This window comes from Polyodon spathula, chromosome 6, assembly GCF_017654505.1.
Source record: "Polyodon spathula isolate WHYD16114869_AA chromosome 6, ASM1765450v1, whole genome shotgun sequence".
NCBI classification, from domain to species: domain Eukaryota; kingdom Metazoa; phylum Chordata; class Actinopteri; order Acipenseriformes; family Polyodontidae; genus Polyodon; species Polyodon spathula.
This window is the reverse complement of record NC_054539.1, coordinates 59910503-59935002: the sequence shown is the minus strand read 5'-3', so window position 1 is coordinate 59935002 and position 24500 is coordinate 59910503. Positions and strand designations below refer to the sequence as shown.

The window sequence follows — 24500 nt, the reverse complement described above, 5'->3', positions numbered from 1 at the left end:
ATAGATTTAAAACAAAAAACAAACAAAAAAAAGGTGACAGAATGACTCAAGCCAGGATGTAATTATTTACTAGTTGCTGTAGCGCTGAAAAACACAAGTCAGCTTCACAGGTTTCAAAGCACTGACTGGTACTGTCATCAGGTACAAGTGGTGTGGGGTACAAAGTGAATGTCCAAACAGTATTTCTCCCAAAACAATCTGTGTTTTATTTTAATAAACAAAAGCAATGGTGTTGGGGGTACACGGCGGGCTTGCGTTTAGGTTATTTTACATTTACTGGTATTTTTTTACATTTAGGGAGATTTTACATATAGGGATTTGTGAGAGGGTGATGGGCAATTCACTGACACACACAGGAGACAGAAGGTTTATTTGCAACATTGCACTGGTGCCCAGTTTTATTATCTTTAGCCCACGGAGGGCGCTGTTTTCTGTGGCCTGGATACTGCCAACGGTAATCAGGACCACAGGGTTACCAACACAGGTATACATCGGCGCACTCATAGGTGCTCAAAAGAATAATGAAAACAAAAGGTGAAAGAAAAAGGGGAAATAAAACAGAGTAATAAACTACAAAATAAAGCTGCTGCACTCGGCAGCATCTCCATCCTACGCTCACCCATTCCCTCAACCTGCGGGTACTGTTCAGGGTTCTGCCCAAGTTTTTCCCCGCAACTAAAAATTCCTTTTTTTAAATTCGTTTTTTATGGTGGTCGTTCTTCTCTGGCCATGCTCGGTCCGGCAGCAGAGCTTCCACCAGCTGGCTTGTTTTGTCTTAGAGGGGCCGGCTGAGGGAACACCAGAGTGTTATCTTATAGGGTCAGCAATCTCCCAATGCCCACCTCTCAGCCACTCAGAAAGAGGGAAAACCAGCACACCCTCTTCTCCACCTCTCTGTGACACTGCCATGACTGACAGGTGGATCTGCAAGGCTACTGCCCCCTTCCTGCAGTACCACGCATGCACCAGACAGTCAGCACAGATCTCCCCTGTTACAGGGTTGTACAAGCCTTATCAATGCTACCGCCTCTATTCCAACCATACCACCCTTCCCTAATTTTAACCTGACTTTGAGACTTATAAAACTTACTGCCCTTTTTTCTTTATCCCATAAATTCTGCCATTCATTAGTAATCTGCTTCTCAGTTATTTTATAATATTCATTTAAACCATACTGCACATCCCTATCCATTTTCTCTTTCTTCACTGCTATTTTAGCTAACTTGTTCACTCTCTCATTCCCATCCTATATGACCTGGAATCCAAACTAAAATTACATAGAGACCTAAATAGCAGCATTCCGTAAATAAATATATTACTTCCTGCACTAAATCTCTTCTACAAATCTACAATCCATTGCAATGCCAATATAATCCCTATCAATTATGCTGTCATAATTGACACATCATCTGTAATATGAATATAATAAACTGCTGCAACCCTGCCGTTGCATATATTTTTTTTACCCATCTGTGAAAATCTTACAATAATTTTCCCAAGCATTATTTACCCATCTCAAAGCCCATTTACAAAATTCACCTCTGTCCTTCACCTTCTTTTTTTCTTTCCACAGATAAATTAATCAGAAGAGTTCTAAGACATCACAGACTAATATTAGAATGTACTCTTTATAATCTCACCTTTCCTATACAATATCTCAATGTTTCCTGATCCTCAATATCTTTTTGAATTCTCACCCCAGTAGTTTTATCACACACATATTCCCTTTTCCTTGTTCTCTTCATTACCTCATATTCCCCAACAAGGCTCAAAAATACTTCCATCTCCTCCATTCATTGTCTTAACCCAGTACTAAATTCTCAGCATTTTTCTTCTTAAATAAAGTGTCATTTCCCCAGTAACTACTTACAATGCTGCAACTAGAGATGAACATAGTGCTCCACTACATATTCTAAGAGCCCTAGTTTGTACCACATCCAATTTTCCCAAATCCTTACTAACCCCCTCCTAATACATCATACACCCATAATCCTATACAGGCCATTTTGTCAATCTGCTGTGTTCATTTCAATTTCTCATCCAACAGAACTCCCAAACATATAAACACTGGCACTATCTTTAACTGCTGTCCATCAAACTGAATATTAATATTTCCCCTTTTCTTTTTACTAGAAAAAAATAAATAACTAGAAAAAAATAACTCACCCCCCCCATTTCTTTGCCCATAAATTAATTTCCTTCCATCTACCATTCAATTTCGTGATCCCGCTATCCAAATATCTATGGCTGTTCCAAATAACACAATCATCTGTATACATCAAAATCCCACTATCTTCAACACTTTTCGACAAATATTGTATCATAATGTTAAAAATGAGGCTCACTACCCTCTCTTGAGGAACTCCATTTTCAATCTCTATTATTTCTGATAAACTATAGTGTCAGAATTTGCACATACTCTTTTTATTGATATGTATGCTCTGAGCACACTTTTAAACCCAGGGGAGACATTTAAGTATGACAGAGATGTTCAAAACTCCTGTAAGTGGTTTTGTTCATGCACTGGGCATGCTATATGTACAGACAACTTTTTAATATTCAAGAAAATCACACAGACTCATGTAATTTGAAGTATTAACGAATCAGAGCAGTAGTAGTGCTCTTTTCGGTTTATTAAAAGCTTTAAAAATGGGATTGTTTGGTTGCGCAGACCACCATAAATCCCAAGTAATAAGCAGTCCAGGTGATCTGGTGCCTTTACAATTTTAACAGCATTAGTACTTCACTACAGTAGTACAAATGGTTATCATATGCTTAGCCATCAGGCCTTAAAATGCAAAAAGCTAATACACCCACAGCTATGTTCTAAAACGTTCAATATATCACTCTCTACAAAAAATCCTATACCTTATAGCAAATCATCCAATTAAAATAGATATTAAATTCAAAGATATGCTTACCTTCCATTATATGGAAGAGTACTGGAGGATATATGAAAAATAAGAACTGTCTTCAAAAGGCAGAGACTTCTGAACAACGGTCAGTTTTTTGGAGACCCTCAGAGCATGGACCATGTCAGCTTGCAAGTTCAAGATAAATGGTATCGAATGGGGTCTTGTTCTGAGGTTATTTATTTTCCCTCCATTGAGTACATCAGGAGTCCCAATTAAATGTGATCATCAATCTGCCTTGACAGTTCCAATCTTTGAGTTAATAATACATTCTAAAAGGATCCGGTCAACTCCTTTTATAACTAATTGGAGATAACTTCTTTCCAAAAATATTGGAACCTGATTTGGCTCCCTTTTTCCTAACCCCTCCTTTCTCCAAAAAGTCAGGTGAAACAAAGTCCACAGGATCCCTGCTACAATATAATGAAATCTCATACAAGTTTATAGATGTATATAAAAAGAGATGTCATTTTACATATTTAACATCATCTTTCTGTGTGATTTTATTAACCTGAGCCTACTATATTCCTTCTGAGTAACATATCTCATCACCTTTTTCAGTTTGGTTTACTTTCATATACAGATTTTTAACAAAATTTGGAACAAAAAGACTGTAGGGGTTTATGACAAGCCTTTGAACAAGCATACAGTGGTTAGTTGAGTTATTTCCATTTAAATATGAGCTATATAAAAACCTGTTAAATATAATAGCCTTATATTAACTTGTACCATGCTTGGACTAAAACTGACCTCTCTGTTTCTAAAAGCTGCTGGCACAAGCAGGTTTCCACCCAATTTGTTTTCTTGCCAATGCTAGTGTTTTTAATTAATATGTAACTCCACTGTAAGCACTTTTTCAAATTCCCCGCATTAAGTCATTTTTGGCTCACAAATATTATCCCAATTAAAATCACTACCTATCTGATAAGGACTGATACTGTAGATGACATTTCTATTTTAATCAAATGCTCATTTGGCTGCCAAGTGTTCATCAATTTCTATGATATCGTGAAGAGAGTTAATTTTGGAAAAACCTTCAATTCAAAACTGCTGATGACCAGTGAATCTCACTTTTTTGAGGTGCCAAAGACCAAGCCTTACCATCATCAAGGTCTAATGCTCTTCCAGTATTATACTGTGTGTATGAGACAAACATTTACAGAAAAATCACAGACCTTAAAATTTAATTTTCAAACTCTACAATTCTCTCTGCAAATAAGTACCGCTGTTTATTACTGCAGTAAAATCTTTATATAAACTAAACAGGTGTATTCTTTGGTTTAATTGGTAATGTTCAACGAAATAAAGTCTTTTAGACATTACAATATTTCAAATGTTGGTTTAATTGATATTGTAATATCCAAAAGACCCTCCGCCTAGTTGCAGAAACTGAACTAATTCTTAAATTGATTTAATTAGATGAACATTATTTCAAATGTGTCTTAACAGTATATTTACAATATTGTCAACACCATGCTTCTGTTATAATAACTTTTACTATGTTCTTTCAACAGGGTAACTTTAAATGGCATTATAAGATGTATTTCTAATTAAGTTAATTCAGTATCATATAAATTGTAATATTATTTTACTCAATTGATAAATCTTTTATGTTTTGAATGGAAGGTCCAGTTATTTATATCTAAATACAGGCTGGCATTAACACACCAGAATACCATAGTGCTACTGTGACTGAACTATGTCTGCCCTTCTTCAGTGTTCATACAAAATCCAGTCAAGGCAGGTTTTAAGACAACCTTTGCCTTTTGCCAATTTTAGGGTTGATTAGTATGAAACACTATCGTAAGCATTTTTCAATACTCATTATTTCAAACCAATATCTAACTTAATGTTTCCATTCCCATCTCTCCTTGCCAGGCTCTCATTAATTTTATAGAAAATGTTTATTGTAAGATAAACTCCTATCTTCTGTTATCCGAAAGGTATTTCCATTTGTTAATATTAACAAGATTGCTCATTATAGAGAGGATCTTGGCTGTTAAATCATTGATCATCAGAAAAAATCCTGCTTCATCGGCCAAAACCAATGAATCATCTTCAACACTGCTTGTACTACAAACATGATATATATATATATATATATATATATATCTTATATATATATTATAGTAATATGTATTCTGACTTTTCAATCAGCCAGAATCTGTGTTGTTCTTTTAAATTTAATTATTACACGATACAATGGAAGTGCTCTTTAAACACCGTGGCGTACGTTTATTAGCAAACTGACGTTTCAGACAAACAAAAACAAAACCTAGCCCTTCTTTAGGCGCTAACTAAACTGGTTAATAGTAGTGCTATCTAATGCAGGGCAGGGTAAGCCTGTTCCCCTGTTTAAATTAATTCCATTCACCTAATCCAAATAACATTCAAGCACTTCTTTGTCAGAACCTGTACCTTTGTTTCGTTAACAGAAAACTCTTTCTTTGTCCGACACACCTTTCCACTGTTCAGTTTCTTTTCTTTTCTTTCCTTTTCTTTCTCTCTCTCTCTCTCTCTCTCTCTCTCTCTCTCTCTCTCTCTCTCTCTCTCTCTCTCTCTCTCTCTCTCTCTCTCTCTCTCTCCACTTCAACCCTCTCCCCTGAACACACCAACTGAAACCTTTTTAACCCCAACTTGATCACTCGCATCTGATCAGCATTTGTCCATTAACTATACAATTAAGCAATTGTTACATTAACTATACAATTAAGCAATTGTTACATTTGTCATCATACAATGTGTGTGGCTATCCCCAGGGTCCTAAAGCCTCCAAATTGACGTTTGGTACATACACATCATCACAAAATATATATATATATATATATATATATATTATATATATATATATATATATATATATATATCAGCAGTTCTAAGACTTTAAATTGTTGATTCAATTATTCTGTTTTCATTACTTTAGAATACTTGCTTTTAAATCAGAGACCGTCTTTAAATCGGACTCAGTCCCTTCTTTAATTAAGAGACTTGACTATAAGTCTGATCTTTTAACCTGTTACCCTGTACACATTTTTCTTTTCAAGTCTTTTCAGTTTTTCCATTACAAGATTTTTATTATTTTTGTCTACTTTAAACATCTACACTAATATAACATGTAAATATTTATACCAAACAGGCAGGCTGGCCTTGCTTGTGTCACATGGAGAAACCCAGGCATTAAGCAAATAGCAAGGAAGAATGTACAGTTGCAGTTTTGTACCGGTTCTGTGCACAAGTCGAGACTCCAACCAAGTCAGCTGGTACTGGACCAGGGATGTTACCACTGTTTAAACCAAAGTACCAAGTCTGAACAGTTATGAACCATGGTTTAACCGATTAGACAGTAATATGAACCGATCAGTGCCCGAGCACTAGTGCGGTACTGTACATTACCCTTGGTACAGTGCAGGTCGGTTGTAATACACCCGGTATGTATCTTTGGTATTGTGGTACACTTGGTGGTGGTACAACGGGTATGGTACCTTTGTTACAGTCTGGTTCAGTGGTGTACTCGGTATGGTACAGTTCGGTGGTAACCTGGTGCGGTAGTAGCCTTGTTCGCTGTTCGGTACATGTCCCGGGTCGGAAATGGGGCAAGTCTGTGACCCACAGTTACCGTAGAAGCAATATATAGGGGTGCCCACCTATATAGCTTCGGGTAAACAAACACAGTCCTAAGACAGGGGGAAGCCTGCTGTCACCATGACAGCCTTCACAATGGTACTGCAAGCAGAGATCAGAGCAGCAACGAAACACTGCGAGAAGGACAGCAACCAAGCAGACCCTAAGCAGAGCTGAGCCCAGCAACTGCTAGTGACTCAGAATTGGTAACCTTTTTCGATGTACAGAGTACCGGCAGGAATGGGAGCAGGTCTGGACCTACAGTTACCGCAGGAGCAATCTATAGGGATACCCACCTATAGCGCTTTTGGCTATAGGTACAGTTTTGGGTACCCGAAAATTGAAGAAAGCCTACTGTTAGAGCCCTAATAGTCTTCATAATAATTCTGCAAGCAGTACTAATATGGCAACGAGACACTGTGAGAGAAAACTGCACGCAGTTTAACTCGAAGCGTGCACCTCGGTCAAACACAAGACTGCTGAGCCCAGTAGCTGCTGTGAAAAAAACTAAAATATACCCACAGAGAAACACATTTTCCCACACAAAACAGTAGCAATTCGATTACCATTAATTTGATATAATTAAACTTCAAACAACGTTGGCAGCCTGAGAGAGCACACAAGTAGCCGACTTAAGGTTGTGCGATCCCAGGGAAGGGGTGACGGAGCCGCCTGTTTCGAACAGGTCACAAGGCCGCTGCGGGACTAAGGAAAACCACAAAAATAAATTGCATTGATTAGTGTAATTACAGAAGCAAATAAGCAGGTATAAGTAACTTGACACTTATCTGTTCGTAGTCTCTCCCGCTCAGGTTCAGATGAAAGGAAAAATGATGTTGATGTCTGTGTCTGCAGCCCAGTTATGCCTCATTATAAATTTCAGTGTTTTGTAGGCACACAAAATAAAATACAGTTTCTCTAGACATGCCATCGGGGGCTTATAGGTTAAAACCGAGAAGTGCAAGCCTTACTCATAATTAAGTCCAGTCTATTTCTTTTACTTTTTTTTTTTAATATTAACATTCATGCCGCCTACCTTTAGCACTTGTTTTAGCTCAGTAAGCTTGGAGATATGTGTATTTTGGTGACTTCACAATTTGAATGGAGTGACTTGTTATCAACATAACAAAACAAATTTAAATTCTAAACCATATTTCAATTCCCACTGAAACCCTTTAAATTGGTAAAAAAATAAAATAAAAAAACTCTCATCTTGCTTTTATGAAATCCCAGGTGGTGAAAAAAAAATAAAAATAAAAATAACCCTGACATATTGTAGGTTTTTGCTGTTGTCAGCAAAATAGGTATATAATTATGACAATGCCAACCTTTAGAATGCTAATAGATTGGAAACAAAAAATAAACAACAGAATAGAACTTTAACTTTTAACTCTATACTGCTTTTGAGATTAAGATGTCTGTATTGTTCTTTAAAAGCTTTAATAAAGAAAGTGTTAAACTGGAGGTATTTATTTTTTATTCTGTGGCAATCTGATTTATATATCGTATCAAGGTATGCATTTTCATTATTCCTGTATTTCTTGGATTAACTGTAGTAGCTAGGTTCTGTTTCACTACTTTATTTTATGGGGTGAGAATGGGGACCAGAGCACGTATGCTGTCTTTGTGGGTTTTTGGGTTTTTTTCTGCTCAGTGTGCCAGGTCATGTGACCAGAACTCTTTGCCAGAGACAACATTCACGCAAAGGTCTTATTACTCTTTTTTTCCTCTTTTACCTTGTTTCCACAAACAACTCGAGTACACTTGAATTGGTCTTAATTTTCCCAGGTGGACAAATCGAGTTGGTGAAAAAGGAGGCATTTCCATGCTTTTCCGAGTTACCTGAATTATCACATGAGTTGGGCAGTAAATACTTAAACATAAGAAAGTTTACAAACAAGAGGAGGCCATTCACCCCATCTTGCTCGTTTGGTTGTTAGTAGCTTATTGATCCCAGAATCTCATCAAGATCAGACATGTATTCATTACAAACAGTATTATAGTGAAATTGTCAATGATTTAAAAGATATATCCTTCTAGATATTCTTTCGCATATTTTTTTTACAAGGGTTTAATTACAATAAGTAACAGCCAAATTTGTTTATGCCAGACTTGTTAGAAAGCACACACAGAAATAAATAAACACACATATCAAAATAAAGAATATAAGCACCAAAATGAATAAACACATCCATACAAACAAAATTCAATGCCCACTTCACATAATTAAATATGCAACTGTAACAGGGTGAGCAGCCCTGTACAGTATTCTTTATTTTAGAACGGGGTTTCCCCTCTGCCCCAGTACTGTGTTTTATGTTTATTTATTTATTATTTATATAAATGTCAGCGAACGCTGTGTGTTTTGTTTTGAAAATGTGTGTTATTGTTTCTGTCTATGTTTTGTTTACAAACCTTGTGGTAATGTGTGGCTGTCGGCTACTGCGTTGTTAAACTAGCTGGCAGTCACACAATTAATAAACTCATGCAGAATCTGGCCAAGGGGTAATGAGAGAATTGATAGTTTAACCCCTCGGCCATAGTAAATAAAAGCCTGCAGCTCTCTGCACTCGAGGTGAGGTGTTCAGAGGAGGAACGAGAGGAGCGAGAGGAGATAGTTAAAAACAAAAACGAAAACGAAACTTAAAGGATCTGTGTAGGCTACTGCCCAGCCGAACCTTAACTGTGATTATTGTGCTCGTGATTTGTTTTTGTTTGATTATTTATTTTTATGCTCTGTGAGCAGTGTTTTCTGTTTAAACATTTAATTCATTTTTGTTCTGTAATAAACAGCGCACGCCGCGTCTGTTGAAACTACAGCTACCTGACCTATGTGTGCTTCCTTCTAGTCTGACGTCACCACAACGCCATTTCCTACCACAGCAACCATATATAATAATAATAATAATAATAATAATAATAATAATAATAATAATAAATGCTGCTGCTTACAGTAATGGTCACCCCATGTGACACATTCCCCTGCTTTTTTAGTGCTCCTCCCAGGGATTGCCCAATTTACTAACTCCCAGTAGACCTACTTAGCAAGGTATTATTTTCTTAGCAACTTCTGGCTAATCCTAGTATCTAAGGGGTTGCTGACCCAAATTTTCCCTTTGTGAGCATCTTAATATAGGTTGTACTGCTTCTATTCCCATTAGATGCTCTGCAGCCTCTTTTCTAGGAGGCACTGGCTTAGGTTAGTTGACAAAACCTCAAACTGGAAGATGGTTATTTTCAAAAGAATGGGGATTGACTGGTGGTTCATTACAGGGGACATTGGCCGGGGCCAAGGCACAGGTCTAAATGGCCCATCTTTACCCTCAGGCTATACCCTATATGTTGGAACAGTGGAACTTGTCTGGCCCACTACTACACAAGGCTGGAGTTCCCATTTATCTGCTAGCTTATCCCGCCCCCGCCCCCACCCCGTCTGGACCAAAACCTGTTCTCCTGCCAACAGTGGCATGTCTTTAGTTGATTGATCATACCAACTTTTACCTCCCCATCTCTTCTCCTGGTTTTTCAAAGGCATAAGTGAGTCGCTCATGATGCTTATGCACCCACTCATCTCTGGTGACCTTGCTCAGTCAGGGAACCTGTAATCAGAGCAACAGGCCATCGAGCATGCCGTCCCAACATTAAATAAAATGGTGCATAACTAGTAGATGCGTGCACTGCATTATTATATGCTTGTATTAGCTCAGGTAGAAACTCAACCCACCTAGCCTGCTTCTCTACTTCAAGGGTACCTAAATGATCAAGCAAGGTCTAATTGAATCAGTCACACATCCCATCCCCTGGGGATGATAAGCAGTAGTTCAGCTTTTTCTACAGCCGTAATGCTTGCACAATGCTTGGATTAATGTCGACTTGAAATTAGGGCCATGATCTGAGTGAAAGCTTTCTCGGCAGCTAAATGGCTGGATCACCCAAAGAGCCTGTGCAGTTGTCTGTGCAGTCTGATCTCTGGTGGGGATTGCCCAGGCAAACCTAGAAAACAAGTCTGTGACTACCAATATGTTTTGATAACGGTCTGTTGGCCGACTTAAGGTCAGGAAATCCATGGCCACTATCTCTAATGGTGCACTAGTCACTAGGAATAAGTGGAGCCTTACTCGCTGGTTTAGCTTTCCTCATAACACAGCACTCACAGGCAGCCAACTATTTCAGTACTTACAAAATGAAATAAACACATTCACACAAACACAATTCACTCCCCACTTCACATAATTAAATATACAACCGTAAAATAATAATAATAATAATAATAATAATAATAATAATAATAATAATAATAATAATAATAATCCCGTGTGATATTTGTACAGTGTATAAATCCTAGTGTGTTGGCCAGTTGGCACTGACTGGTGGGAAAAACAACACTGTGATATATTTGAAGTGAATAATGTTCACTGCTTGAATTTAGTATGAGATGGGGGTGAGACTGGCAGGAGGGAAGACACTCAATTTCAGCTCAAACTGCATTGTTCCTTCAAAGTTGAATGAAGGTCAGAATACTTGCAGTGAATACTGAACGGCTGAACAGTTTTTGCTGGAGAACCAATCCTTTCTGGTCAGGAAAAAAAAAAAAAAAATGATATGAATAGTTCACTACCAGTGAGTGAAACAAAAAACTGGCATCTTCTCCAAATAATAGCTCTATTTTTTCACAGTAAGAAACTGTCTAATAATAGGTTTTTCAAAATATTTCATAATTAAACAAAATGTGTGTGTGTGTGGTGGCGGGGGGGGGGGGGGGGGGGGGGGGGGTCCAAACTGTGTAAAATCAATCTGCTAATGCTTTGAAATTGAGTCAGTGAGGTTGTTAATGAACACATTTTTCGTTAAAAAGCTTAATTGTCGCAAGTCACATACATCACTTCCTGTCTCAATGACTAGGTAAGGGCAACTAGTTAATCAAAATGCATGCTATCGCGATCAAGAGAAATGAATGGAAGCATAATTCATTGTTATGAAAACTAACAGTGTACAGTGAGACGACTCTCCCGCAAGCGAGCAGCAGCCAAATGAAATATCTATTTTGTGTATAATTTGTAAACTTCAGCATGTACATTTATTCAGAACACCACATATAAAATGCTGATTTACGATTATCAACCGTGTGGGTAAAATTGGATGGCATGGATTAAAAAAAAAAAACAACTTAAATCCCATTAGTCATTAGTCATATTTTAATTTTTTTTTTTTTTTGCTGAAAAAGAAAAAATACTATATATATATAATATACTGCAGTCAACGTCAATCTTTTGTTTCAGTAGCTAAGTGCACAGAGGGAGGTAAATAGTGGGCAAGGTTACAGCATCAAGATATTGGATGCCATGAATGACCAACAAGGGCATCAGTTGGTAGATGTGCAAAGCCTAACCGACCAATTTAGTATAGTTGAAAATCATCAGGCTCTAGTGCAGCAGGTGTGAGAGATTGGCACTTGTCTTAGGGAGCTTATAGCTAGCTTGGTTCCTATTCTGCAAATTGTTTGTTCTCAGCTGCAATCACATGCTGGAAGCATACAGGAAAAACAGACACCCCCCATTCCCAGGCTGTGTCTGTCCCGCTGCGTCGCACTGGCCAACATGCACATAGAGTGTGAAAAAAACAGGGTAAGCCATATATGTAGGCTTGGTTGGAATGTATTTTTTATGTTGACATTTACTTTTGTATGTATTTTAGTATGCACGATTGTAGGCTATAAATAAATATTTGAAGTGCCATTTGTCTTTATGGTTGTTAGTTATTATACATATGTGCCATGTATGTAACACTTCATTATATATTTATTAAGATTTTACAATTACAATAGAACTCCCTAACTCAATACACAATTTGCTTATGTTCGGTGAATTCCTCTAATCATCCTGAATGCATTTTATTTGACACTCTTTGCTCGCCTCCTCGATAAATAAACTGAACATGATTAGTAGCCACTGAACACTTACAGCATTATAAGAACATATTATATGTATACAAATGTGTGAAGGTGAAAGTGTACATTGTACATAAAGTGGTGGGGGAGTTTGACAACATTACAAAGACATTTAGACAAAATCCATGAAAATTATCTATTGCCTGACAGCCCTGGATCTGGAGGCTTCTCCAGGAGGAATATTCTGAAGAGGCGCTTCTTCCTCCTCACCGTGTTCAAATGCGTCTATCATTTCTTGGTTGCCCAGCAATCTTCGACATATGTTGTGCAGAATACAACAAGCTACAAAGATACTAGCCACAGCTGGGGGGTGGTATTGAAGCACATCACCTGATTTGTCGAGGCACCAAAACCTAATTTTTAATAAAACAAAGGTTTGCTCAATCACATTCTGTGTGTCCTATTGTCTGTTCTTTTTTTGTGTTTGGATTAGACACAGGTGTTAATTGCCAAGGACACATTGCAAATCCACAGTCATCTGTAAGGAAACTTTATTGTAATATCTAGTATACCATTTTATATACCAATATAATATCATTGTATTGATAATTTCTGTAACAATACACTGGATGCAAATAACATAAGGTTACAAATGATTAAAACAAAAGAATAAATCTCATTCACAACCACAAGTATAGAAAAGGGGAAATATGTTCATATGTACAGATATTGAATTTTCTAGGTAGCCTGGAAGTTACCACCGAAAGTTGTTTTGATCTTGTTTGATTGAGTGATTCAGACGACTCCCCGAATAAAACAACAAAAAAAAAAAACTCGAGGACGACTGACTAGAGGAGGGGTGAGGTTTGACGGAAGGAGGGGTGACGACTAAGGATGCCCTAAAATGGACACCGTACTGTGGTACTGTATAACTCTTGTACTCTACTTGGAATTCCCTTGCATTAGTATCTCAGATGTTTAAGACAGGCTTAGTGATGACAGCAGAGCAATCTGTAAGTCAGGCTAATTGCATCTAACTTTGGTCAGAGTGTTTTATATTTCAGGTTTTTCTTTTTTCCTTACAACCCAGTTGTTGCTCACCAATTGAGAGGAACAGTAGTTCCTTATGTCAAGTTATCAGAGACTCTATAGAGCAAGGACAGTTAACGTGTTTTTAGGGTATTGGCGCAGCAAAATAGAATCAGCCAAAAGCACCATTTCACTTTCAGTTCCCAACACTCTCAGATGAAATGTAGAAAAAAAGTCAATAAAGTGCTTTGTGATGGTGGTCCACTATGAAAGGCGCTATATAAAATAAATATGATTGATTGATACCCGACATACAGTAAGAGAAATAAATCACTGAAGGTAAAAATGTCCTTCTCCTTCTTTTTCTTCCAGTGATTTTTGCAGGCGCCAGGCATTTTTATCCATGCTTTTTTGACGTCTGTATCATTTATATTTAACAATTTATTGATATTTTAAAATGAACTAGTCGCATGCATTGCACGCAAAAAAAAAAAAAAAAAAAAAATAGAGGGAGTTTTACCCATGCATATGTATATTCCAGGACATCAGAGTTTAATGACAATTAGATTGTTTTGTTTTAAAATGGAACATAATATAAATATAAAAAAGGTCTAGCATATTTGGGATTTGATGAAACTATAACCTTCAGTTTGCAAGCATGTTGTGTTACTGTCAGTGCTACACAATTAGTTGAGACAAGCAGTACTTTTAAAGATGAAGTCAGCCAGCTGGGAATTCTTTTCCAATCATCTCATCTCAATCTTTTTGGAATGGACAAGAGGAATTGCACAAATTGACTGGCTCCATGGGATCTGTGATCTGATCTTCATATATTTCTTGCAAGTAAGCAGAAAATTAAGTGTTTTGTTGTGTCCCTTTCCTCCTTGGGGGCAAGATTTTGTTTTTTTTATTTGTTGTTAAAAATATCGATTCCAAAGTACAGTACTTGCTGATTGTGATGATACATTTATGTCTCGCTATAGTACTGGAATATACAAATAACAATAAATAAATCATAACGCACAAATACAAAATAACACAGGGGCAGAGGAGGAGACCCCGTTCTAAAAATAAACAAACAATACATTCAAACAGCAGGGCTTTCCTATCGCCTTGCTACAGCTTCACTGTGTTATGACAAATTCAATGAGAAACGGCACTTTCCTACGTATACAGGAACACAGAATAACATAAAACAAAATTCAGAAGTAGTTCTTCATTGCCTTATGACAAATTTATTGAGATAAATGGCACTTTTGTTCTGCAATTAAGCTTTAGAACACCAGGGCTCTGTTCCTCGTAGCTGGCTAACTGTATTTGCAGGATAACTCTCAGGATAACTTGACAGAAGTCTGGCTTTTTCCATTACACGACTCAAGCTTAAAGTCTAGCTGACTAAGTTACCATAGCAACACATCCTTAATCTTAAACCTGCTCCAGCGCAGGCTAACTCAAAGTTAGCCAGATCTGTGTATAAAAACTCGTACTTCTACCCAATGAAAGCACTTGACACACCCCTCTAAAATGGCAGAGATCCCATAGATCAAGGAGCAATTTTAATTAGATTAGCTTTTCGTAAGGAAATAGTACCGAGAGATCGCCAAGATCCTTTGCATCATTCAGATGCCCATACCACCCGGCACAGCTGTGCGTTGTCAGTAACACAGACTATATGCATAGGGGAGCGCTTTTTTGCTAGTGTGCATTCCTATACTCAGTTGGCGATTCTGAAAATATCGGCAAAGCCGCTGCATGTTGTGTGGGTCCATCTTGCCCTAAAGAGATTTCTTAATGTGTTCATCACATTTCCGGGACATACAAGGGGAAACGCCATCAAAGAGGGCTTCTATGCAGTCGCAGGTAATTTAATGAATAGGTAATCCCATTGTTATTGTTTATTAAGTAGACTACATTATTATGCAGAGTTCCCCAACATCATGGTGCTGTGGACTGCAATCAGATCCCCATCAAGGCACCCTCAGGACCAAATGAGGTGGATTTTGTGAACAGGAAATCCTTTCACATCATTAATGTATGGGTACTTATGACATTATCACTCACATGAAATTAAAAATGAGCTACAATTCAGCAACTGATGCAAATAATCCAACATTTTAATGACAATTATACAATGCCAGTGCTAGACAGTAGTGTCAGACTTTGAATAATACTGTACATCATCCATGACTTGACCTCAATTATTGTGACTGTGACTCCACCTGCCTCATTTCAAATATTGAAGTCCAGTGGCCAGGCTCTGTCCACAACTCAAGAATATTCAATCTACGTTGTGCCAGAGATTTGAGGAAGGTATAGGAAATAATCTTATTTGTCAGAAATCACTGCTTAAATTTGTATTTTATGAAGTGATCTAACAGTGTTTATCACATAGGTCATTATGATGGGGTCCTAATTGGAGACAGAGGCTACACATGTACACCCTTTTTCATGACCCCATACCCAGAACCAGAATCAGGGCCCCAAGCACGATTCAATGTGGTTCTTCTAAGGACAAGAGCTCAATTTGAAATAACCTTTGGACAACTAAAGGCATGATTCAACTGTCTTCAGGTCTGAGGGTTGCACTGAACAGAGCCTGTGACATCATTGTCGCATGTGAGATGCTCCACAACATTGTGACCATAAGAAAGGAGAGGGTCCCAGTCTTCCAAGCTCAGCCTGAAGATGATCCGGTAGATCTGGTGCACCTGGATCAGCAGAACGACCGAGCCGCATTGCATACCACTACTTTGGTTAATGGATGTATGATTTGTTTCCCTTTGTTTTTTGTTAATCTTTGCCTTGTTAAGATCCCCCCAGTTTTTATAAGCATTGCCAACTGTGAGTAATAGCATGTCAAAACAAGAACATCGTGTTCAAAAATAAATCCTTTATTTGGAATTTCATGGATGGTCCTGTTAATGGAAAAGCAGAAGCTTTATTTTTGGTACAGTTGTAATCCATGACAGACCCCACTTCTCAGAATGGATTTTTAGACAGAAGCCTTTCTTCACATGGTTACACTTACATCCAACAGCTGTTTATCAAGCAATTGTATCTCCTTTTCTAGTTTTCTCATTTTCAGTTGCCGAAAAGTAATCTCCTGCCGAAGGTAGTGCTTGTATAGAGACCTCACATCTTCCTGGCCTTCGGTGTCTCTCTAAAAGACAGTATTCATAATTCGGTTTAATGTGGTGGTCAGTTGGTCAAAACAGTCTTGCCTCTCTATTCCCAGCATGTCCAGGCTCAGCATGCTCTGGGTGTGGTTCAGTTCCCTAAAGAAATGTAAACTTTAGTACAATGTAGCACTCGATGGAGAGACCGTTTAATCAACTATGATTAGCATAGTTGAATAGGAGTAGTACATCAGTTTTCACAAGTAGCTTTTACCACCTCAACAATAGAGTACATTGATATGGTCTCCACATCACCATCTGGATCAGCAGTCTGCTACAGAATATTAGGCATAATAGGAACTCAGGAACAATTTCATCTTTTTTAGATGTAGCCTATGTATAGGGAACCATTACTTACATCAGTAGGTTCTAGTGATCATGTGCATATCGTACGTCAAGCCATCACCAACGTTCAGGAACGACAAAAGCCACCACATTCTGAGGGAACAGTTGCAGTCACACATTCAACCAGAGGCTTGAGCAACACTCATCTCACATCCTACTATGCAAACCCTTGTTACAATGTCTTCTTCACTGCCAACTTCTGAAACAGTCATTAAAATGGAGTGAACAACTATGATCAGTTGCCATCCACTATATCTCTCAGTACTGTGGACATTTGTCACTTCTTAGGAGAACCCTTCAGTAAAGTTCAGCAGCAAGATGTTTTTGAGTTTCTACAACTATGTGATCTGGTTTCAGTTAGCACAAGGCACAACATGCTATGTGCAGAATGTTGGTACCACACATCAAATCAAGACGTGGGGTGTGTTTACTCTCTGCACGTATCTGATGGTACACATTCCATGTGTCTGGAACAACTAATTAATATGGAGCACAAGTGGATGGCAGATGATGGTGGCACTACCGAAAATCTACACTACTTAAATGCAAAGTCCTTCAGTCAGCAAAGCGACAAGATGTTAAGTTTACTGGTGTGCACAAGAGTAAAATTAATGTGGACAACTGCAATTACATATTATCTTCCATTATTATACACAAAGGAGGAGATGTCGCTTTAGGACACTACATGTGTCCTCTCAGTTCCTCTCAGTTCCTGGCACTACAAAATTGGTGCATGCAAATAACACACTTATTGAAGTCAAACCATGGACATTTCAGTGCTTTTTTTACTAGCATTTGTATAGGTAAGTTTGAAAGCTATTAAAAAACTAACAAACAAACCACAATAAACAAATATGCAAATAATGCTTTTTACAAGGATTTGTGGATGTGGATTTTGAGTAGTATAGCTGTTAATAGCAAAAAGAGATATTTGCATATTCTTCTAAGAGAGGCTAAGAGAGGCTAAGAGAGTACAGCAGATTAATATGTAAATAATGGTGTCCGTGCAGCACTACAAAAAGCAATGAGAGCCAGCATGTACAGAGTTATATCAAAATGTTGAATTATATCTTCTAATTCGTGACAAAGGAACCTCCTTGGCCAGTTACCAAAGTCAGAGATGAGGCAAAAATAATCAACGCAATAAAGAAAAAGTCATTACAAGAGGAAATAGTGTAATTGCTTTCAAGACTTCAGTCACCAAGTCACTCTCCATTTAATGGATTTTAAAAGAGAATCCTGCCAGCACAATAAACAATTACATAAACTAAAGAAAAAAAACTTCCTTTAAAAAAAGACAGAGAGAAGAGGAATATCAAAAAGAAAAACAGCTTATACCACAGATAAGCATAGCATTGTGACCATGACTGTAAGATTTAATTGAATATTAAGTATTGACCATTAGTGGTACACCCTATGTCAAGTTGTCCTGGTATTACTGCAGCATTGATGGTATCCTGATGCATTGCACACATTTTTCAATTTCATAAATTTTATACAAGAGCATGCTGCAATTATTATTAAAATATATTTTTTTAAAGTAATAAAGGGAGCCTTTTGGTCCCTTTGTCTTGACTGAAATCACAACAAAAACACAACAGAATAAAGATGTGTAATGAATATGATGCTGTGGCAGGAAATGGCGCTTCGGTGATGTCAGGCCAGACTGAGGAACAACAAACCAGGTACAGTGGCTTGCGAAAGTATTGACCCCCCTTGGCATTTTTCCTATTTTGTTGCCTTACAACCTGGAATTAAAATTGATTTTTATTTGGATTTCATGTAATGGACATACACAAAATAGTCCAAATTGGTGAAGTGAAATGAAAAAAATAACTTTTTTCAAAAAATTCTAAAAAATAAATAACGGAAAAGTGGTGCGTGCATATGTATTCACCCCCTTTGCTATTAAGCCTCTAAATAAGATCTGGTGCAACCAATTACCTTCAGAAGTCACATAATTAGTTAAATAAAGTCCACCTGTGTGCAATCTAACTGTCACATGATCTCAGTATAAATACACATGTTCTGAAAGGCCCCAGAGTCTGCAACACCACTAAGCAAGGGGCACCACCAAGCAAGCGGCACCATGAAGACCAAGGAGCTCTCCAAACAGGTCAGGGACAAAGTTGTGGAGAAGTACAGATCAGGGTTGGGTTATAAAAAATATTAAAAACTTTGAACATCCCACGGAGCACCATTAAAGCCATTATTAAAAAATGGAAAGAATATGACACCACAACAAACCTGGCAAGAGAGGGCCGCCCACCAAAACTCACACCAGGCAAGGAGGGCATTAATCAGAGAGGCAACAAAGAGACCAAAGATAACCCTGAAGGAGCTGCAAAGCTCCACAGCAGAGATTGGAATATCTGTCTATAGGACCACTTTAAGCCGTACACTCCACAGAGCTGGGCTTTACGGAAGAGTGGCCAGAGAAAAGCCATTGCTTAAAGAAAAAAATAAGCAAACACGTTTGGTGTTCGCCAAAAGGCATGTGGGAGACTCTCCAAACATATGGAAGAAGGTACTCTGGTCAGATGAGGCTAAAATTGAGCTTTTTGGCCATCAAGGAAAACGCTATGTCTGGCGCAAACCCAAAACCTCTCATCACCCCGAGAACACCATGTTTTCATAGGCAGGGACTGGGAAACTGGTCAGAATTGAAGGAATGATAGATGGCGCTAAATACAGGGAAATTCTTGAGGGAAACCTGTTTCAGTCTTCCAGAGATTTGAGACTGGGACGGAGGTTCACCTTCCAGCAGGACAATGACCCTAAGCATACTGCTAAAGCAACACTCAAGTGGTTTAAGGGGAAACATTTAAATGTCTTGGAATGGCCTAGTCAAAGCCCAGACCTCAATCCAATTGATAATCTGTGATATGACTTAAAGATTGCTGTACAGCAGCGGAACCCATCCAACTTGAAGGAGCTGGAGCAGTTTTGCCTTGAAGAATGGGCAAAAGTCCCAGTGGCTAGATGTGCCAAGCTTATAGATACATACCCCAAGAGACTTTGGCTCTACAAAGTATTGACTTTGGGGGGTGAATACTTATGCAAGCTCAAGTTTTCTGTTTTTTTTTGTCTTAATTCTTGCTCGTTTCACAATAAAAAAGTGGTAGGCATGTTGTGTAAATGAAATGATACAAACCCCCAAAAAATCAATTTTAATTCCAGGTTGTAAGCAATAAAATAGGAAAAACACTCAAGTGGGGGTCAATACTTTCGCAAGCCACTGTAACTGTAGTTCAAAAGACGCGGGGTGCAGTGTTTTATTTTTAACACAGAAATAAGTAAAATATATAAACAAAAACAAAACACTTGTGCTCACAAAGCACAAAAATAAATAATTAAAACAATCTCGAACATAAATAAGTCTGTCAGGCTGGGCAATCGCCTTCACTGATCCTATGTTTATTATTTTTCTCTCCACCCTCCAACACGCACCACGAGAGGAGAGAGCTGCAGGTATTTATACAGGTGACCGTCTCCCGATCGGCAACAAATTAATCAGTTAATTAATTCGGGAGTTGGCCATTTTCCTCACGAGGTTTAATTCATTGCTGGCAGCGAACGAGTTACTCCCTGGCCTCTGCCAGAACATGTTTCAAAATAAAAAACAATAAGAAAACAAAAACGTGGCTACGCCGTCATATAAATACAATAACAAACGCACGGCTTCGCCGACATTTCTATATCTAACCAAATAAAGAAATCATAATACAAACACAAAATAAAACATCGGCGGTGGGGGAGACCCTGTTCTAAAAATACACTGTACAGGGCTGCTCACCTTGTTACAGATCAGGGACGTCGCTAGCCTATTTTAGGGGGGCTTTAGCTTTAGCCCCCCTAAAATATTTATTAGCCCACCCCTAAATAAATCGATACATCAGTCAATATATTTTCTCTGTGATTTCTTTTTTTTCGTCAACCGTTCCATCGCATGTTAAACTTCTTACCGGGCTGGCACTAGGACCTGGGGGAGGCGCTAGTGACCGTTAGGCCTACTTGTAGCTAACATTTTGGTTAACCTCAGCTACTGTGGCTTGAGACTGCTAGCTAACGGTAAACGGACAGGAAAAGGCTCTGATAGGACGGATTCATGCAGGTAGGCTACGATGTGAATTTGTGGTAAGTTAGAAAGTTTACAAACGAGAGGAGGCCATTCGGCCCATCTTGCAGAGAGAGAGAGAGAGAGAGAGAGAGAGAGAGAGAGAGAGAGAGAATTCACTACTATAGACTTTGGTCATAATCAAAGCTTTGTTAACCAATACGTTTTTATGTGAGGCTGCCTGTAATTTACAGTGTAACAGACGTTGCGAGCTAGCTAACGGTAACGTTAACTGTTTTTTTTATATTCGACATAAGTTATGTGGCGATGATATCTAATTAACGTTGTATTTAATGTAGTTTTGCTATCTGTGCCAGGGTATAAATGAGACAGATGACGTGACATCATGCACATATCTTTTCATACTCAATTGCTTTCATTCAGTAGGCCACTGCAAAACAATTATCAGTAGGTCATGCATGTGTAGTACTTTTGATTTTACACCCGTTGTTACTCTAAAAATGCATGATGAAAAGACGTTTTGGGGGCTTTAAAAAAAAATCCTGGGGGACTAGGCCCAGACCCCCCCTAAAAGAGGCATAGCCCCACTAGCCATGAACCTCTAGTGATGTCCCTGTTACAGATGCCAATATCTCAAAGCATTTTGACTTTATAATCATATCATATGTAAACCAATAATTCACATGACAGCAATATGGCAGACAACATTAGGTCTATGGTTAGTCAGTCTAGTTACTTTAGTTTCTCAGTGTCTCTACCTGAAATTTCCAAAACACCAAAAAGCAACTTTTGAACTACCCTGTACTGGTAGATACATTATAGTTCCATTATTACGAAAACACAATCACAACCATGTGTTCTGACACTGCAGTAAATTTTATTAGCATCACTCATTATCATTAAGACAATTACCATATAAATACATTCTTGGCAGGGGTACACAAACAGAATTTATATCCAGACATTTAAGTGATAAACTTCTACTTCACAGTCACAGATTGCATTAAGTTTGCCAGCAAATTTCACAAATTAAATTATCCACAGTTTTCCAGCGCTAACTTTCCAAAATTATTCATATCCATGTATGGTTTCCCAGTGTGCTTGTCTACCATGATGAGAATTATCAGTTTAAATATATTCCTAGGAGGGGGGAGGAATTAAAACAGAATTTGAATCAGAATTAAAATTCAACCATGTGTGACTAAGTGACAAACTACTCATTTATTATACACGTCAGGTAACTAATTTGCAGAACTCAAGTTGCTCAATATTTAACTTAAAAATGTACCACCCATCATATCGTTCTGTCTCTCATTCTGTCATTTCACAAATGTAATTATTGGTTATAGATGTAACTTTCTCAGCTGGCAGTCTTGATCTGAATTAGTGCAAACCAGATCACCCACAGTGTTGTTACCAGTAGAAGAGTAAGTGCTTGATTACACTGTGTCTGGGTGACCAGTAGGGGGTACTGTCAGTCTACAGAAAAATATATATGTATAATAGGGATGTTCAAACTTAAGTTTTCAAGTTGTAAGTGTACAGTTTAAGGTTGATTTGATTCAGCATGTGCACACATGTTACAGTAATGCATAGTAATACAGTACTTATATTGGAGGACTTCTTCAGATTGGTTACAGTTTAAATGCACATTTAGTAATGCCCTGTATTAGCTTTTACTTCTGGTGCTCTATCTAAACCTCTGCTAATACATTTATTTTATAAAAATTCTAATTAAAGATATTACTCCCCCATGGAAAAATTTACAAATCCATTAGAATAAAAACAAGACACATTTTTGTGAAACTACTGTCATAATGTATGTGAAATGGCACCCCAGATAGAATAATTTGTAATGCATGAAGTAAAGTTGGTCAGAACGGAAGATACATGAGTTTATTCAATTGATTTGAATAGTAGCAGAAATAAATCACTACCCGAGGCTTGAGACTAAATATTTCACAGATTATGTAACATGGGTGCAGGGCTAATGCTGATGTCACTCTGTTAATGGGTTAAAAACAGTACATGGCTTAATAAAAAAAAAAAAAAAAAAAAAAAAAAATAATATATTCTTCTAATTTAAAAAATCAAACAAATGTGAAAACAGATTGACGACAGTATCAAAAAGGCTTATCATTTGTTAATTTGTTGGGCTTAGTATAAAATTATCTATAGGAATAGTTTACTTTTAGCAACAGACACAGGCTTCTGCCAACCAGATACTCTTTAAGCATGAATTATTTAATAATCCAACAGTGGTAATAATAATAATAATAATAATAATAATAATAATAAATCAAACATGCAAAACGTGAGATTTCTCTTAAACCAATGTACTAACTAAAGTGCCATTGTGCCATCTGGTGTTACGACTGGAAATTACAGGCAGAAAATCTTCATGTTGTGGCAATAATACATAATCCTGTGCTGTTTTTGAACATCTCATTTATTAATAAAGGAAACAGATCTGACAAAAGATCATGCTGCAATGCTTATATTACTTTGGATTTTTTGGGGGGATTTTGTTCATTGAATAGTACTTTATAATGTGATCCACTACACCTACTAGGCCTTCATATTTGCAGGAGAGGTTGATACCTTATGCCCCCAGCTGTACCCAGAGATCAGCAAATGCTGGCCTCCTGGTTGCAGCTAGAAGTCGGTTGAACTTGAACTAATAATTTGCCTAATCTGAGCTTTTTAATTGTTTATTAAACAGACAGAGATTTTGATTTTGGCGTAAAATTGAATAAGGAACTTAAATTCTCCAACTTTTTATAAGCTACACTATTTAAAAAGTCAGATGAAGCTAATTATTAGTTCAATTAAGGGTTCAATTACGTAATTGAGAGCTTGGTTGGAACAAAAACAAGCAGGGCAGTGGTCCCCCAGGACCAGGATTGAGAACCACTGAGATGATTTTCTAGAGCTGCAGAATACATTAAAATTATAAAATAAAACACTGCTGAAAAAAATGCAACTGTCACTTTACATTTTAATTCATGCATGCACAAATTATTATTCTGAGCATTTAAAATGCACGTTTAAGTTAAGCACAAAGTACAGCAGTTTTTTTTTATTTTTTATTTATTCATCAGCACACTTAAATACTTGTCTTGAAGAATGGCATGTGCCATATGCAACTGGCATTAACACACAATGTGGAAAGTGTGATCTTGACACCTGACCAGTTTATGACACGGGTACGTGTCCGAGATTTACAACAACCGCTGAAGCATTCAAGGACAAGGCATATATAAGAACCCAGGAGAATTCTGACGGCCAGCCATAAGCCATCTAGATCCTGAAAAATTCACTGCTCTCTTCAACAAACACGATGCAGAATAACCACATCAAGACCATGATTGGATTAACAAACTGTGGATCTTCGATACCTTCAGTCCAACAGTCAGCCGACAGGTAAGGCACAGACTGAATTGTAACTTTTT

The 24500-nt window shown here is 37.7% G+C and overlaps 1 pseudogene; it reads left to right on the top strand.

Moving 5' to 3' along the window:
* Positions 1-14987: 14987 nt before the first annotated feature.
* LOC121317716 lies at positions 14988-16548 on the top strand (annotated as a pseudogene).
* The last annotated feature ends 7952 nt before the right edge of the window (positions 16549-24500 follow it).